The 20,000-nt window shown below is 39.3% G+C and overlaps 1 protein-coding gene across 1 annotated transcript in view; it reads right to left on the reverse strand.

Annotated features, from left to right (window-relative positions):
• The window catches only part of LOC143294359 (conoCAP-like), a 41,766-nt gene that overhangs the window by 21,354 nt on the left and 412 nt on the right, over nt 1–20,000 (reverse strand). The gene's annotated exons all lie outside the window — the stretch shown is intronic.

Genomic DNA, 20,000 nt, shown 5'->3' on the forward strand with positions numbered 1-20,000 from the left:
GTGGAAAATTCCCCCCTCTCTCAGGGTAGAACAACACCTTTTTAGATTTATATTTGAGAAGACAGGTTAGAACTGAACTGAACAGAAATCTGACATCGAACGATGTTATGAATGCGGACACTATGTTCTACTGAAAATATCAAACTGACCATGCACGTACCTGGAAAAGACAAAAAAACAACAACAAAAACCACGTGATGTTGCGAGTGCCTCGTGTCTCTCTTACTAAGGAATGAGCCACGGTCTCAGCTGACAAGTTCCGTCGTGTTATCAAGCACAGCTTTCCAGTAAATGATGCGGTGAAATATTTGTTCACAAGTTAAACTGAGCCAAAAATAACCAAGCCTATAGCTGTGATACTTTTCGATCAGCTCTCAGTCGTCCAGACAATCATTGCTCGCCTCACTATTGGACAACCAATGGCTATCTGTCTCTTTTTGCCCACCAATCAGAGACACAGTGTTATAAGCCATAGTTTTTGGTGGCGTAAATAAATCTGTGTGTACCGCTGTTGTGTATGACAGAGGTAACACTATATCCGCTTTCATAATGGCAATGTGTGTTACAGCGTTCTTTTTTATTTTGGATGCAGATATGACCATGTGTATGCGTTTTCTGATTCTTTTGGCAACAGTTAACAACTGCTTCATATGGGAGATGTGATGACATCACTGACGGTGGACATTCATTGTGTTGTATAGTTTTCTGTGTCAAACGTTTTTAGTGTTGAATTTGGGGCTTCGTTGATGGACACCACTTTAAACTTTTTTTGTTTAATTCCATTTGATATCTTCATGATCTCATTTCTAAAAATAGGAAACGGAAGAACAAGAAAGATGAATAATAAAAAAAAGTACGTGTACAGAAAACATTTTGAGAATAATCACACACACACACACACACACACACACACGAGGACAACAAAGGGCAAACATATCTCAGCATCCGATCTGTGCAGTAAAACACATGTGGATTTCAGCCTGCAAAGGCATACATATAAGATAAAAGAGAGAGAAACAAGAGAGGCAAGGCCTTCAAGACTCACTTGTGATACATTAAAAAAATTCTAATCGTTAAAATGTGTTCTGTATTTGTTATTGTAAAGTTTCGGGTTAAAAGAAAAAGAAAAAAGAAGTCCTAACGGCAGATTCGAACTCCGAGTGTTCGGGTGAGAAGAAACTGTCTTACCCATTACACTATCGTGGCTCCATAACTGACGTTCAAAAATATAACATTTAAACATGCTTTTTTAAAGGGCGATAAATCGATTGCGGTATTCGCAGTGAGAACGCTGTTTAAATCATATTATTCTGGTTTATCTTGGGCATTCAAAAAATCTTTAAGGGCAATTAAAAATTCTTTTTAAGTCCGCGGTAAAGGAGACGTGGCTATCGCCGCAATCACACTGCAACATTTAGGCGTTTTCTCTGGATCTAAATAGATGTACAAGTTTAGTTACACCTGGTTGACACGGTCGATTCAATTTCTCTTTTATGTTAATTCTAGTTTTATAGTTTTAAAGTTGATATGAAAATTGAGTATTTTGTTAAACTAATAACATGTAGAGCCAAGTACAAGTACTTCTAAATATCGTATGAAGTGAAAAGGACTTCATTTTGAGAAAAGTCAAGACTGGACATTTGTACGTTTCATCAATTCAAGGGTATTAACTCTCATGGTTTAGCCTATCATTTTTAACTGCGAATTCCGGCTGATTCTGTGGATATTTTTATGGCAGTTTGGGGCAAAATCCAGTAAGTGATGAGGCGTTCACAAATCTTTCTCTGAATAAATATTTAACGGTCTCCTTCTCCAACTTTCCATCACATGTTATCGTGTATTGTCCATTGAATATTGGATTGAACGTGCAGGTCAACTTGAAACAAAATGGCGTCGTTCGCGTTCGCGAAGAATGTGAGCACGCGCTTTGAATATGTATTAATATGTGTACGCAATTGATTTTTGCCCATGACTTTCAGGGCTCAGCCAATAGATCTATAAAGTCCACTCATCGTATTGATTTTAATATTTTCCGAAATAGACCACTTGGGCAAATGAACATAGAGAAAGCCTTGTACACTGAGAGTAAAACACACAAGGTTTTTATGTATTGAGTATAATTTCAAAATGTAATGTTTAAGATGAGAAAGATCAGTTTAAAGCAAATTAACCCCCCTAGCATTAATTACAGATTAATTTCCCTTTTTTACTATCTGCACCAAAGACATGCAAAATAAGTAGAACTTCCATGCTTAGCAAAAGAAGTTCCTGTTTGAACAAAAAATGATAAAAATGACTGCTCTTGTTGTGTCAGAATATCAGATCAAAGTGCCAAGTTCAGAGAATTAAAAAAAGACATAAATATAACAGTAAATTCAGTTTGCATATAATTTGGCTAAAACAAATTGTGTGTGTGCCCATACCAGAGATAATATTATTGTTTTAAACAAGATGACTGGAAAGAACTGAATTTTTCCTATTTTTATGCCAAATTTGGTGTCTACTGACAACGTATTTGCAGAGAAAATGGCAATGTTAAAGTTTACCACGGACACACACACACACACACACACACACACAACTGAACACCGGGTTAAAACATAGACTCACTTTGTTCACACAAGTGAGTCAAAAAAGCACAACTTTCATTAGAAGGGCACCTATTATAGATAATACAGCAACACGTGGTTACACTAGAAAACATAATTTAGAAAGCAATACGTTTATTACATCTTTAAGTTTCTTGAAATATCTGTTCCATCGTATGTTTCTACAAGAGATTTGTAACAAAACCTGTCGTTCTCTATCTGAGCTTTACATGACTGTGTTTTTCAGTAAAACCAAGGGAAGGCGGTCTCTTAACAGTGAACTGAACAGATTGTTTTTGCATCAAGAACAGATAACGGTAGCGATCTGCGAAAGGAAACCGCAGGATTTCGCATGGTGATTGCACACGCTAACAACTGCACTTTTTTTTTTTTTTTATTTTTTTTTTTTTTATTAGTTGTTCCACTTTTTATTGCTATATCTATTGTAAGCATCAGTTCTCTTACAATGCTCCAAAAGTGTGGAATTCTCTCCGTTTTACTATTCCTCATAAAGAAACTGCCCCTGCCTTTAAGAGAGCTCTAAAAACCTATCTGTTCAAGCATAACTGAATCTCCTCCCTATTTACCTACTGTTTTCTGTTCCATCCAGGTGTTTTACAGTGAATTTGAAATTGTTTTTATCAATGATGATCAGCATGTATTATATGTTTTTTATCCATTATTCATTGTGACCCCGGTACACTTGGTAATAAAGACATATTCTATTCCATTCTATTGTTTTCTCTTAAAATGTTTAAATTCATGCATGCTGTTACAGTGTGGATCTTATTTGAGTGCGCGCGCGCGCGTGTATGTGTGTGTGTGTGTGTGTGTGTGAGAGAGAGAGAGAGAGAGATTCGGACATTGTATACACTTGCATACATATATCATTATGATGTGTGTGTCTCTGTGTGCGTGCTTGTGTGTGTGTTTGGGGAGGGGGGGAGTAGGGGGGAGTGGTGAGGGGGGTGGGTGCATTTCGTCTGTGCGTGATTTAATGCTTGGTTTTTAATTACGTAGAAGATACTTGGTCCAGTTCGCTGTGTTTTTGGGTGACTGTGTTGTTCACACGGAATGGTTTTTTGAGGGGTTTTTGAGATTTTTTACATGTGGTTGTGATTTTTGTGTAGAGTTTTTATAAATGTTATATTTTACTCGTGTAATGTGCCTTAAGCATTACTGTATTTTAATGAAAGGCGCAATATAAATAAACTATTATTAATATTATTATTATCATAAAATTTTTTTCCCCCTTTTAATTGCAATATTTATTGTATCACAAAAATTGATTTTTGCTTTATTCATTGTAAGTATCACACCTATCAGTACAGGTGGTGGAGGAGCGATCAAAAAAAAAAAAAAAAAGGGGGGGGGGCAATAATCCAGTTCACCACACACACACCAGTTTCGATATTGTAACACGCAACCAGACGACTTTAAGCCTTCAACAGAGACGTGAGAGAGAGAGAGAGAGAGAGAGAGAGAGAGAGAGAGAGTTGTGGGAGTATATGAAGTCAGTGTCATATACACAGACTTGTCCAAAAATGGTGCAACATTGTCACGTTGTGTTTTTTTCAGCAGAAACTAAAAGTGACATTTATGGTGACCATGTTTTTGTCGCGCCCACACTCACACACACACACGCACACACACACACGCGCGCGCGCACACACACACACGCACACACAACATGCACACACGCACGCACGCACGAATACACACACACACGCGCGCGCACGCACACACACATTAACACTAATACGCACATACACGACGTACACTCCCCCCCCCCCCCCCCCCCCCACACACACACGAACAACCAAGATAAGAACAGTGTACGTTGTGTTCGTGCAGACTTTGCCGAACATAACAAAGTTGTGCAAAGCCCGAACATACCGTCACGGACAATCAGTGTCAGCCCCTCTCTCTTCCAGTGTGTGTGTGTGTGTGTGTGTGTGTGTGTGTGTGTCCTTATGTCCGTGTGTACGTGCGTCTGTGTCTGTGTGTCTCTGTGCCTTTGTGCCTGTGTCTGTCAGCCTTCTACCCTCCCTATGATTTTTTACACTCCAGAACTAATACCATTATCTTCATTATCGTGCCCTCACTAACGTTTTCAATATCATATCAACGGCAAACTACGAACAAAATTTAAAAAAAAAAAAAAAAAAGTCGGTAAAGAATCGCACAGACCGTCCTTTATATCGGTCAACGAAATGAGGTATCTGTAAGGGACACGAAATGTGGAAAACATTAGTAACTCTTCAAAAGATATTCCAATTCTATTCACTTCAGTCCCGGGGCACGATGGGTGGGGATTACGTGTCATAATGTAAACATGTTGGTTCACAGATCCATGTTTCCAAAGACCGAGATAGAGAGGAAATACGTGTTCAGTTTATAAAAAATCGAAGCTAATAAAAGTTTTTTTTTATATATAAAATTAAAAAATCGAAGCTGACAAATATATTTTGGATTTCCTTTGTGTTTCTTCTTTGCCTAATTCCATTCCCTTTTCTACTTTATCTGACCTTGGTCTCCAGCCTCCTTACCATCCCTTCCTCCTTGTTTTTCCCCTCCTCCTCCTTCTGCTTTTTCTTTTACGATGTGCTTCTTTGCCTAATTCTATTTCCTTTTCTACTTTATGTTTCCCTGTATTCTTCTGCCACCTCCTCTTTCTTCTTCTCCTCCTCCTCCTCATTATCTTCTTCGTCGTCGTCCTTGTCTTCTTTGTTTGCGTCCTCTTCTTTGCCTACGTCTTCCTGTTGTTGTTATTGTTCTTCTACTATGTTTTCGTGACGTGATAAAATGTGTTGTTTCAGCCTGTCGTCTCACATCCTGTTGTTGAATCATACTGCATCTTTTTTTATGTTGAACAGGCACTCGTGTTGCATCATGATTTTCTAGTCATAGAAAAAAAGTTGTATACATTTCCTGCTTGATAATTCGAGTTTTAAAAATGTTTTAGCTGTTTATGCTTCCATTTATTGGTTTGGAATGACGTTATATCCAATCGATTTACTTTATAATGATCATACTACTACTACCACTACTACTACTACCACCACTATAACGATAATATACATTTCTATAACGCCCTTTCTCTTTAAGAGCTTAGGGCGCTTTTCATGGAAGAAACAGTTACAAACTACACGAATCACCCACGACCATCCTTTCTGCCCCCCCCCTTCCCTCCCCTCTCTCATTCCTCATACATGCAGTGTGAGTTGCAGGCATTGGGCGGGCGGTGATGGAGCAGCAGAAAACCGAGAGTGCTTATCGACAGGTTCTGAAAAGAGGAGTTTTCAATGAAGAGCGAAAGGCAGATACGGAGTCAGGTGAATGGATATGAGTTTCAAGCTTCTTGATAAAAGCTGCAGTTAATATCAAACTGCTTCAGAACGTACGTAATACACGGTAAACTCGTTTCTGGTTAATGATACCTGACACACTGATAAGATATTCATAGTTCTTGATTAACCAGTTTAGTGTTCAGGGTTCCTGATTAACTAATCAAATGTCCACAGTTCCTGATAAACCAGTTATATACATTCCTAGTTCCTAGTAAACTCATGAAGGTTTCACAGTACCTGAATGTTTGATTTGATGAGTCTATTACATGTTTACAGTTCATGACAAAGTGTTAATGTAGAAGCTCGGTTTTGATTTAGGTTTCTTTCATCATGAAGGATGACCTTAGCCTTTCACAGATGATACAGCAGTGAGCGAGCTTTAGTGCCGAAAGAAGACACTTAAAACAGCTGAGCTCAATCATCTAATCCCTCTGATCCCTGTTAAAGGTACTGCCTGATCCTTTGCCGTTTTGAATTTTTAGTTCATGAGAAAGTGCAATTTTTGACTTATGAAATGGGAGTTTCCGAATATTTCAATGATTGTACGATGTGGGTGCTGTGTCGTGGAAGCATGTCATTCCATACAGTCATTGCGATGAATTGAAGTCCCCTTTGTCTAACACCAGGAATGATTTGACGGCACAGAAACCTTTTATTTGACAAGAGCTGGAATACAAGTTGATCAAGAACACATTGACAGATAGGCAGACATTCGTCTGATAACTGTTATTTCAACTGGCGTATTCCAACGCACGAATAAAAAAACAACAACCCCATCCTGTTTATTCTGTCATTTTGTTAAATTCAGCAAAGACAAGAAATTCTGCTGCTTACTGCCACCTTTTGATTCCAAGGCTGTTTTAAACGTTAAACTTTGCTTGCTCCACAGCCGTGCTCTTGCAGCTCTATCGCGCTATTGATCGTATTTGAACATTCACGGCAACAAACTTCTTCGAAGAAAAGACGTGTTATCCTTCATAAGAGCGAAAAGGCTTCATGGCCTGGTGTCTTTGATTCCAATTATGCCTTAGACTTGCCGTTGTTAACTTTAATTGCTTACCCCTGCGGAGAACAATGACTGCTGAGCTGCGTTGTCTTACAACTAGTTTGCGGATCACTGCTAGATTTTAAACTGTATTTGAAAGTAAGTTTGAAGGCTTTGTTTCTCAAAATAGTCGGTATCAGCTCATTGCGATCAAACACAGAGACACCAGAAGATAAAACAGACCCTCCTCTCTCTCTCACTCTCTCTCCCTCTCTCACTTGCACAAATAAACACACCCACGCACGTAAAGAGAAGGGGGTTAGAGAGACAGAGAGAGGTGGAGGAAGAGAGTAATTATATTCTTCAAGAACTACGTTCTGTGGGGGTGTGGGGGGTGAAGAGAGAGAGAGAGAGAGAGAGAGAGAGAGAGAGAGAGAGAGAGAGAGAGATGAAAACTCGAGACGATAAAATTAATAAGAATAAATCATTTCATTATTTTGACAAGCCCCTATTTTCTTGATGACATGAAACGTCTCACTCCTTTGATAAACTAGACTGCATTTTTTCTCTGCTAAAAATTATCGATTTTCTTCAGTGAGCCGATATTTGTTCAAATATGTGGAAAAACTTGCCCTGAGCATCAATCAGAGACAAATCAATGCACCCTGTCAGATAATTCCATCTGCCAAAACTCGATGTTGCTGCGATCTTATGTGTAAAATGTACTCAGTCAGTATGCATTGTCCACTTATCTTTGGAATAATTCGTATACCTGCATGTCGTTTCTAGTTAACGATAAAACAAAGTAAAAATAATGTGATTTTTTTATATATAATTTTGAGCACATTATCCTGCGTAGCCTATGGCGTCAGTTCCACCAAAGCATGGTTTCATTTCATCCATAGTGTATGTCGTTTTCTTTTCACGTTATTTTCCTTTAATTTGACTTTTTTTTCTCTCAGTACATTCTGATAAAAATGGTCCCCAAACACCACGGAATTCGTCGATAAAGACATATCCACTACTACTACGTCAACTGCTGCTGCTGTTACTATCATACTATTCCACATAAACACGTTATTTCTGCTTGTCAAAATCACGCGCGTCTTTGTTTATCGAGCTGTCGATCAATAATACAGTTCACACATTTGACAGACAGACAAAGAGACACAGGAACAAACAGATGGACAATTACATGGACAGACGGACAGACAGATACGAACAAGTGAACGAATACAAAGAGCTAATAAGTTATCGAAACTAACTAATGACCATTTGATGTGACAGTGAAAACCTAACGTTCAACCAATCAACGTGGCATTAAAAAGAAAAAAAAAGTTCAACCATTCGACATGACAGTGTAAAAGTCACGTTCAACCATTGGATGTGACAGTTAAAACATAACGTATAATCATTTCAGTTTAATAGTAAAGACAGCATACAGCGATTCAACGTGATAGTAAAGCAGAAACCTTGCCGATTCAACGTGACAGTTAACTCATAACTTTCGACCATCCAATGTGATAGTTAACAGCAGGACCATTCAATCGTTTAGTGTATCAGTTAAACCACAGTGTTCACCCCTTCATCCAGGAAAATTTAAAATTAACATCCGGCCATTCAGTGTAACACTTCTTCTTCTTCGTTCGTGGGCTGCAACTCCCACGTTCACTCGTATGCACACGAGTGGGCTTTTACGTGTATGACAGTTTTTACCCCCGGCATGTAGGCAGTCATACTATGTTTTCGGGTGTGGTGTAACACAAAACACAACCTTTCGCTTCTTTGTTTCTTTGCTTGTTTCGTTCTTCGCTTTATAAAGTCATACTCCCTCCCAGTTGTGTCGCGCCAACAGTCAAAAACAGCATCTGCGGCAAAGTGCGTCCATGACCAGATCCAGATCCAGAGTCAGATCCATACAGCTGCTTTTTAAAAGCTAGCGTTCCCTGCGAAGGCAGTGTACAGTAAAATGCGGTGACATTGTGCAGATCATGACACGCCCGCTCTCTTCCACGCACACCACGGCCATTTTGACCCATAGGGATATATATATATATATATATATATATATAGCTAGAAAGAGAGAGAGAGAGAGAGAGAGAGAGAGAGAGAGAGAGAGAGAGAGAGAGAGAGAGAGAAATTCGAAGGAAGCAGAGTAAGCATGCATATTCTTTGATTTTTTTTTTAATATACATCCAGCCCTCACTTGGAAAAACAAATCCAAAAATAAAAAATTACTGAAATAAACATTTGGATATACTGAAATACATATGTGACCATGCAGATGTGTACTATCATAATGCTTACAAGCATGACGAAAAAGCGCGTTCATTCATTCATACATACATACACTTACACTCATAAACACGCAAAAGGATTCAGATACATACACACCGATTACTAAGTAGGCATATTTTTCTATAATAATGAAGAAAAACGTTCTCTGTGTGTGTATGTGTGTGTGTGTGTGTGTGTGTGTGTGTGTGTGTGACAGAGAGAGAGAGAGGGAGAGAGAGAACAATTGAACAAATGTTTTATTGAGGGTAAACTGGATAAGCCGAAAGCTTCTTTACACCATGCCCTCCCTCACACACACACACACACACACACACACACACACACACACACACACACACACACACGCACTAGCTTACGCACGCATGCATACACGGACTAATATACACTATTCTTCTGAGCTCCTTTCCCTGTTCACATTGTCAGAGAGCAAACGAAAAAATGTTATTGTGTAGAAGCTCTCTCAAGATGTTCAAACAAAACACGGCATACAATAATTTTTTACAATTGTTCCATGAGATATTTTTGGTACTCTTTTTTGAATGATAATGAGATGGATTTATTTTTCAGATAGTCTGGAATTTCATTCCATAGTTTACCACCAGAATACATGAGAGATGACATGAAAAGTTTAGTTCTCGGACGAGGGATAGAAATGGTATTTTTGCCACGAACACTTTTTTCAGGAAATTTCCTCTGAAGGTAGGATAGTGCTAATTTCTTTTTAATTTTGTACATAAAAACACCTTTATCAAAGATACATTTGAGATGGAAAGGAAGAATATTTAGTTCTTTGTAGTCGTTAGTATGGATAGAAGATTTGAGGAGAATAATCTTGAGAGAACGTCTGTATATGCTTATGAGTGGTTTCAAGCAATTTTTGCTTGCTAAGTCCCCAGCATGTTGAGGCATAGTCGATGTCAGGTTGAATGTATGCGTGAAAAAATAGTTTGCGGGTATGTTGATCAAGGAAATGTTTAATTCTGTTGAGCTGATATAATTTTTTCGATAGCTTTTTACATAAATCAGAAACATGATTAGACCATGACAGGTTATTATCAATAGTAAGAACAAGTAATTTGTAAGAATTAACTACCCCCAGCTCACTGCCAAGTACCTTTGGTCCGAGTAATCTAGATTTGATGTTTTGGCGTTTCTGTCTGGTTGTCACTAGCATAAATTTTGATTTGTGTGGGTGAATTGCCATGTGATTAATTTCGGTCCATTTTACGAGTTTATCAGCATCACTCTGCAACTGAGTACATACAGCATCGGCATTTGTGTCTTTTTATGGAGGGTTGTGTCATCAGCGAAAAGTTCACAAGAAGATGAAACGTAAAGTGGAAGGTAATTTATATATATTGAAAATAAAACAGGCCCCAACACTGATCTCTGAGGAATTCCATAACTGACTGGCATAAGAGGGGATACTTTAGAATCTTGGAAGACAATTTGTTTCCAACTATTAAGAAAGGAAGATACAAGTTCGACAGATTCAGGGGATAATCCATACATGACTAATTTTTTTTTAGAGAAGATTGTGATCAATAGTATCAAAAGCTTTAGCAAAATCAGTAAAAACGGAACCAGTAAACAAGTCGTCGTTTATGTTTAAATGTCATTCTTCTACGAGATTTGTTAGTGCGGTGTGACAGGAATGATTTTTTTCTAAAGCCACTTTGGTTGGGATGAAATAAATCATATCTGCTGAAATGTCCTTGAAGATTAAGTTTAATATGTTTTTCGAGGGGTTTAGATAATGTGGATAATATTGATATGGGTCGATAGTTTGCAGGGTCAGATGGATCACCAGCTTTAAAGACAGAGAACACTTTAGCATTTTTAAAAGCCTGAGGATAGGAGGATTTATCAATGCAGAGGTTATAGATGTATGTAATGTGTTCAGAGATAATAGGTGCTGAAATATTTAATATTTTACTATCTATGCCATCCAAACCTCGGGATCTGGACTGTTTTAACGAACACAAGTCCTTGAACACGTCATGTACGCTAATATATGTTAGATAAAGGTTAGATTGTATGTGTTTGGTATCACAGAAACATTTTAGTAACTGCAAGTCATTGGACTGTGTGTTATCAACCTTGACAATTCTTTCGACGATTGTAGTAAAATGTTTATTTAGGATTTCAGAGAAAGAGAGAGAGAAAGAGACAAACAGGCAGACAGACAGACAGACAGACAGACAGACAGAGGGATACGTACAGCGATAGAAGATGAAGTTCGAACATTTAAAAGAATCAATTCTTTTTCATTAGATTATCTAATAGATGTGAATGGTAAGCACTTTTGCAATTATTTGTTGTGGTTTGGACACACTGAGAGGTTGAAATGTTATTCCAAAACAAAGCACGAGATTAACTGAGGACAGATTTAACAAGACCCACTTTAGGAAGAGGCAACATTATTTCATGAGCATGCCGATTATAATGATACGAAACGTGCTTGTAAAATGATGGCGGCGCACAACTAGATGTAATTTTGATAATGAAAACCGTTTTATCATATTTGAGTTTTAGTTTCAATGGAAGACTATCCAACAATACACATGCTGTAAAAGATAATGCTGGATGTTCAGGTAACACTGTTTAAACCATGTCTACGCAGACTTAGTTGTGTTTTGAGAATACTTCATTTGCCAAATCTCAAATGATGGATGCATGATTTATGTGATATTCAATGAAAGAATGGAAATACATTTCAAGAGAACGGTTTTTTAAATGCTTAATTATGAATAACTTCTTAGACACATGTTTAACGTTTCCCTATCGCTCCCCAAAAAAGTTCAGACGATCACAGATTGTTTCCAGTCACTACTCGCAACGTCTCCGATATCTTCCCCATTGATAAACACGGGAATTCAGGTATCAGAGATGTTCTGACACTTTTGTCAGGCGGATTTCATCATATATTTTGTTTTGTGTGGGTGTAGTAGGATGTATGAACATGTCATCTACAAACATTTCACGGTGTGCTGTTAAAGACAGAGGCAAATCATTTATATATACTGAAAACAGTATCGATCTCATGACAGACCCCTGCGGCACATCATATTTTACTGTCATAAAAGAAACTTTCACGCAAGTTGACCAGCAGCCGTTTTCGATTGTTGTTTATAAATTATTACGTAAGTTATAGTGTGTCACTAGTGTGTCCATTAGGACCATTAATTTCAAGCTTTTCTAAGAGAAAGGTGTAGTCAACTACATCAAATGCTTTGGCAACAACTACAATAACGACACAAGTGATTTTATTCTCGTTTATGTCGGTAAGCCATTCATCAGCTTTCCTAGTCATTGCAGTGTGGCCTGAGTGGTGTTTCTTAAATCCCGACTAGTTATGATGAGCGGATTAAAGTGTATCAAAATGACAAAGGATAGACTTTATAATCTCATTTTCAGAAGGTCTTGATTAGATTGATGTACGTCTATAGTTTGAAGGATCAGTGTGGTCACCTGATTCAATACGTGGAAAAACTGTAACAACTTTGAACGCGTTTGGAAATCCTGTGTTCTTACAATATCAGACAGGAAGTTCAACAAGTCAGTCTTTCTGAGGAGGACAAAGGACCAATCCATTGGAACACTTGCCCAATATGCCCCTCGACACTGTGTTACAGGTAGTTTTTTCAAATGATTTCCGCGTGAAATTCGCACTGCTACCATGTTACAACCACGTCAAAGTGCACTGTATAGTCATTGTCAATTTCATTTTATTCGTGTCATCATTGCATTTTAGAAATCCATTTTGCTTTTCATTTGATTTTATTTATATTTTTGCTTCTAGACGATTTTTCTGTGTAACGGAACATTAAAAAAAAAATCACGAACAAAGTTTGTTTCGCATTAGAAAAAAATCTTTGTGATTTCTACGTGTTTGCTGGCTTTTCGTGGTGTGGTCGCGTAAAGACTTGACTGAGTCCAAGTGTCTGCTCAGTCTGGATGAAGGACCCTGAACATCACACTGCTCGCAGAACCAACACCACTAATCGATCAGCGCTTTGTCCACTTCCCCTTTGACCACCCCGCCATTCCTAGATCTCACATCCGCATCGTTCGTTCATTCATTCTTTTCATCTCTTTTTGCTAGAAAAAAAATCTTTGTACAGTCTCGTTGATCAAGAATTCATTGATTATTTCCAACTCGTTTCTTCGTTACCATTCACTTGTCAGTCTACATGTTTATTACACACACACACACACACACACACACACACACACACACACACACACACAAAAAAAACAAAAAACAAAACAAAAAAACATTCTCAAAACAGTCCCACGACTCTGGCCCCTCTCCTCCACCTCTCCCCCTGCTCCCCCACACCTCCCTTTCTCTCTCTTAGGGAGGGAGTGAGTTTTGCTATGATCACAAGAGGTCTATGTTTTAAATACTGAAATAATTTAGGAACCTAAAACGCATAAACATGAATTTATGCACACTTCACAAATAAGCTCTTCCTGTTTTCCCGATCCATTTTATGAATAACCGGACATGTTTTTGTTCAAGTGTGCTTTGTTTTGTTTTGTTTTTAATACTTTTTTTACTCAAAGTTCTACAGACACAAATATATTTTGGAAACTGAGGAATGAAATCGGATCATTGGTCGTTACATTCAACATGAGAGAATAGCAGAATGTTGAAATGGAACATATTCACACTTTTGTCCCATACAAAGCAAACATATTCTGAGTCTTTTATCCATCTATCTATTCATTCATCTATTCATGTATTTAGTAAGTAAGTTAATGATTGAGTTAGTTGGTTAGTTTTTAAATGATATTTTCTATGTACTTATTTTTCATGAAAAAACCCCCCAACCCAAAACGATCACCCCCTTCGCATTGGGTAGCACTCCTCTTATCACCTTTGACCCCCCATCTCCGATCCCCTAACCCCAGCACCCACATATAACCCTCCACACTCTCCCTCCCCTCCCCTGCCCCCACCCATCTCTTGCTTTTCCTACGTCAGAGTCTTTTTGTCTGACGCAGACCAAGGTCTGTGAATAAAACCCCGAAACTAATAACTTCTCCTGACTGGGGCTTTTCAGAAAGGAACCCATTGACACTATGTTTATGTATACGGAGAGGATGTGTATAAAGATTGTAACTGCTTCCAAAAAACGCCGTGGAATTATGTCGATCGTTCGAAAAGGAGGCGCACTAAGCACTGACACAGAAGAGAGAGAGTGCTATTTCATCTTTGGAAATGCTCATCACCTTCATTTATCTTGCATGGGTGGAATGAAAAAAAAAGAAAAAAGAAAAGTAAATAGAATAGAATAAACGGAAGCTGACCAAAGTTTAAATGCTTTCAACTGACGAGGAGAGACGTGAGGCGAAGAGCTGTTTGTTTTATATCTATAGAAAAGCTATTATGCATTCCACACGCAGTGTAGTATGCCACAAAAATATTTCCACTTTCCTTTCTCTGTCTGTCTTTCTCAGTCTCTATCTCTGTCTCTGTCTGTCTGTTTGTCTGTCTGTCTGTCTGCCCCTCTCTCTCTCTCAGTCGCATATCACACGCATTTAGGCGTACATACATAGACACACACATGCACATATACGCACTCTCGCATGCACAAACGCACACGCACTCAACAAGCCAACTGCAGCAGTCTCAGTTGTATTCCTTACAACGCTTCAGACTGAGATGCCTTGTTACTCTATTGCCGTTCCCAGAGTGAAATGCTTGATGGGTGGAGGCCAGAAAAGAACATCAGCTGTGCGTTTCCTTTATTTGCAGTCTGTTCATGTAAGATATTGATATCAGACTAAAAATAAATATCATTATTATTATTATTTCTATCGTCATAAATATTTTCATTACTTAGAAATCATCATTTCTGAAAATGAATGGGAGGGGAAGAACTATTTAACTGAAAAGGGGGCGGTTGAGATGAAGGGGGGGGGAGGGGACTGAGGAATAGAGAGAGAGAGAGAGAGAGAGAGAGAGAGAGAGAGAGAGAGAGAGAGAGAGAGAGAGAACAGAATATGGAAAAGATAGAGTACAAAATATAAAATGGAGAGGGTGAGTATCAGTGATTTGAGAAAGAAAACCATTAATGCGACTTTCGCGGTAATCAACAAACTGACCAGACCTATCCTGGGCATGTTAGGGCAAGACCGGGCTCTTAACTTGTAGGAGCTGGGGAAAAAAAGCAAGTTCCACACGTCTTACGTCACTCCACCACCAACGACATCTCCGATGGATGGTTCCTGCCTCGGATTATAGACATGGGACGTATTTCAAGAAACCTTTGCTTACAACTTGAGACGAGGTCTCAAGCTACCTGACGTCCACGTGATTGCTGAAGAGATATTTGGAGTGGCAGTCTGGTGGTAAGGCGTGCACCGAGGAAGCGAGGAAATCCGAGGGCATGGGAGCGAATCCCACACTCGACCAGAATTTTATCCCACGCAACTGGAACTTGGTGGAGGTCTGGACGCTAGTCATTCGGATGAGGCGATAAACCGAGGTCCCGTGTGCAGCATAGACTTAGCGCACGTAAAAGAACCCATGGCAACAATAAGATTGACCCTGCCAACTTTCTGTAGAAACACCCATCTGATAGCGGAACAAATACACTTGTAGGCAGAAAAATGGCGGCGCTGTACTGTGGCGGCGCTCCTCCCGGACAGAGAAGCCCGAATCTCACACAGAGGAATCTGTTATGAAAAAAAAAGTGATTGAACAATACAGTATAATGTGTAGGAAAGAGACCCGACCTCTGTCTCTATTGATGGAGACGAGTTGGAAAACCTCACGGAGGACCGTGTCGGCTGGAGACAGACAATGCAGCACAGGATCAATCGGGCTGAGGAGGAGTGAATCACCAGCAGGTCCAGAAAAAGCAGCAAAGTAAGGCCTAGGAAGCTGTTCTGTTTAGTTCCATCAGCTCTGAGGACATCTTTCCCAGGGACTGGCGTGGTTAGCCATCACAGACGTATTAAAGCTCCATAGTGTGAACACCCAGCAATTGAAACAACAACAACAACAACAACAACAACTTGTAAGACAGACGGACACATGCCAAATGTAAGACAAATGAGGTTCGCTGAGTGTGGCCCGTTTTTCGTTCTTGTTTTATTCAAATCCACCGAAAATGGAGTATGGCGGGGTAAAAACAGTCATGCATGTAACAGCCACTTGTGCCGTACAATACGAGTGACCATGGGATTCGCAGCGCACGAACAATTAGAAGACGTAGAGGAACTCAATCATCTACCATATGTGTATCTTTTATTTTCTTGCGTTTAATGTATTTACTTATTAAGCTATTTGTGTAGTTTCTAATCATTTCATTTTATTCAATGTTAATGTCATAAACAATGGTCTCTAATCATTTCATTTCATTCAATGTTAACGTCATAAACAATGGTCTCTAATCATTTCATTCAATGTTAACGTCATAAAAATGGTCTCTAATCATTTCATTCAATGTTAACGTCATAAACAATGGTCTCTAATCATTTCATTTCATTCAATGTTAACGTCATAAAAATGGTCTCTAATCATTTCATTCAATGTTAACGTCATAAACAATGGTCTCTAATCATTTCATTTCATTCAATGTTAACGTCATAAAAATGGTCTCTAATCATTTCATTCAATGTTAACGTCATAAACAATGGTCTCTAATCATTTCATTCAATGTTAACGTCATAAACAATGGTCTCTAATCATTTCATTTCAATGTTAACGTCATAAACATGGTCTCTAATCATTTCATTTCATTCAATGTTCATGTCATAAACAATGGTCTCTAATAATTTCATTTCATTCAATGTTCATGTCATAAACATGGTCTCTAATCATTTCATTTCATTCAATGTTCACGTCATAAACATGGTCTCTAATCATTTCATTCAATGTTCATGTCATAAACAATGGTCTCTAATCATTTCATTTCATTCAATGTTCATGTCATAAACATGGTCTCTAATCATTTCATTCAATGTTCATGTCATAAACATGGTCTCTAATCATTTCATTTCATTCAATGTTCACGTCATAAACATGGTCTCTCAGGGCTGATCAGCGTGATGGGTATGTACGAAGGTCAGACATCTGCTTTTTTTTCAACCAACAGATGTGGTGCAGCGTATATGGGTCAGTCCGCACGCTTTGACTCCTCCTTGAAAGTGAAACTGACAGACGGTAGAAGCTACTACAGTGAAAACTAAACAACTAAACAGTGGCGAAAAGAAAAAAAGACCCACAGGTGAAGGGCGGATCAATGAAGACAAGACACAGTATGAAGCCTGTTTGAACGACCATTACACTCTGTTGTCTCCAAGTCTGCCCAAACCTTTCGCGTCTTTAATCAACGTAGAGTCAGGATTTGCATTATTCCCTTCAGCCGAAGCACACTTTGACTAAATCAGCGACACTGATCGTTGCTTGTGCAGAAGAATGACAGCCATCATTCAACTGAGATCAATAACCAGCCATCTCTTTTTAGTTCACAACAGATCGTCGGTTTTGACTACACGCTCCGGTACGTTTGGTGACAACCTTTGTTGAAATTTGGAACATGAGAAACCACGGTTTTGTGTGTCAGTATCATACATAATAATAAAGAAAGTGAGATTTAAGAAAATGCTTAAATAAGCTAGTATTAAACAGTATTCTTCTTTAATCAGTTTCTTAAACCAAACTCTCCTTCGATGTTTGTGTTACAAACAGCACGTCTCGTATTTTTGTGGACCCATGTCTATTTCCAGCTGTGTGCTACAAAGGGTACGTGACAGTGGTTTTTCACTTGGCTGCTTTTGACAGCATCCCTGTGTATCATGGTCAGTGCGGCGTGTTCTTATTCAGCAGTAAATCTTGGCTTCCAGGCAGCAACAGACACACGATCTGCTTGTAACTTTGTCTGAGAGAATAATTAAAAATAAATATGACAGAGAGAGAGAGAGAGAGAGAGAGAGAGAGAGAGAGTGTTTAATCTTGCATTGGGGAATTCCCCCGAGTGATGCTCTCACTCTCTCAACGCATGGGTGTGCACACAAACACATACACTACAAGCTCTCTCTCTCTCTCTGGAGGTTGGGGTTGGGTACACACGTTTGTGGGCTGAGGGTTGAATCTGGACGTCTGACGCAAACTGCTGCGTGTGTGGGGGTGTGCGCGGGTTCGGAAAGGGTGTTCTGTTTCAGTTTCAGTTTCACTTTCTCAAGAAGGTGTCACTGCGTTCGGACAAATCCATATACGCTACACCACATCTGCTAGGTAGATGCCTGACAGCAGCATAGCCAAACGCGCTTGTCAGGCCTTGAGTGCATGCTTATATATCTGTGTACTCATAAGAGTGGTTTTAGTTTTACGTAATTTTGCCAGAGGACAGCATTCTCGTGGCCATGGGTTCTTTTTCAGTGCGCCAAGTCCGTGCTGCACACGGGACCTCGGTTTATCGTCTCATCCAAAAAACTAGACGCTCAGTTTGATTTTCCAGTCATACTTGGGAGAAAGGGAGAGAGCGGGATTCGAACCCACCCACACCCTCACGGACTCTCTGTATTGGGAGCTGAGCGTCTTAACCATTCTGCCACCTTCCTCTTGAGTGGGTGGTCCACTTTTCTTTGTTTTATTTCAGTCATTTGCCTTCTGCGTATCTTCTAAAATCTTCAAGCATCATGATTTGGTTTGACGATGTGCATTTCTCTTTATTGTATGTTAATGTTATTTGATTCAGTAATTTTCTTTCATTTTACTTTCATTCGCTACACAAAGCTAGGGTAGGCTCTCAAAGTCTGACCAGCGCGTTGGGTTCAAGCGAAGGTCAATCATCTGTTCCTTGTCTTTTTTTTTCTCGAAGCAGATGTGGTTTATCGTTAATGGACCGGCCGGCACACTTGGACACCTTGAAGCAGAAACAGGACTGCACTGGACAGAAGTTGAGCTGATTATACTACCAAAGTATCTGCTTACCTGCCTTTCTTTGCCATCTAATCCATTGTGGGACTGACATGTATGTGTACGTCTCTACATTATATACAGGCTTTCAGCGAAAGACTAATCTCGGGGGAAAAAAACGAATGACAACTCCACTTCATTACTGAATAATGATAATGATAATGGATACTTATAAAGCACACTATCAAGAAATCTGCTCTGAAGAAAAAAAAAAGTATTGTACATGGCGTTTTCGACTTGAAAAGATGGGGGCACAGCTATCGGCTAGTAAACGGTAACAAACTTTCAACTATGTAAAAAGATTGACGACAGTGATATGTGTCAGCTAACTGGTTGGGAAGAGAGAAAAAACGAAAAAGGCAAAAAGGAGATAAAGGCAGTGAAAGAGAGCAGGAACGCCAAGAATGATTCAAATGCAACTGTTGGGAGTAGAAAGACATGCGCGAATGCACACACACACACGCACAGACGCAGACAGACAGACAGACAGATAGACACAAACACACACGAACTCACACACACACACACACACACACACACACACACACACACACACACACACACACACACTGATTGAGAGGTAAGTGTAGGAGAGAGGGGGATTGGACACGGCATACAAGGAAAGGTATTTGGCCGTTATAAAAAGGGGTATCAAGTTGCATCAGATCAAAAGTGCAGTACCTTGTACTAGTAGATGTGCGAGCGAGCGAGAGAGAGAAAGAGAGAGAAAGGGAGAGAGAGAGAGAGAGAGAGAGAGAGAGAGAGAGAGAGAGAGAGAGAGAGAGAGAGAGGCAGACACATAAACAAGAGACAGAGTCAGGCAGAAAAAAGAGACGAAAACA

This window comes from Babylonia areolata, chromosome 19 (assembly GCF_041734735.1).
Source record: "Babylonia areolata isolate BAREFJ2019XMU chromosome 19, ASM4173473v1, whole genome shotgun sequence".
Taxonomy (NCBI): Eukaryota; Metazoa; Mollusca; class Gastropoda; order Neogastropoda; family Buccinidae; genus Babylonia; species Babylonia areolata.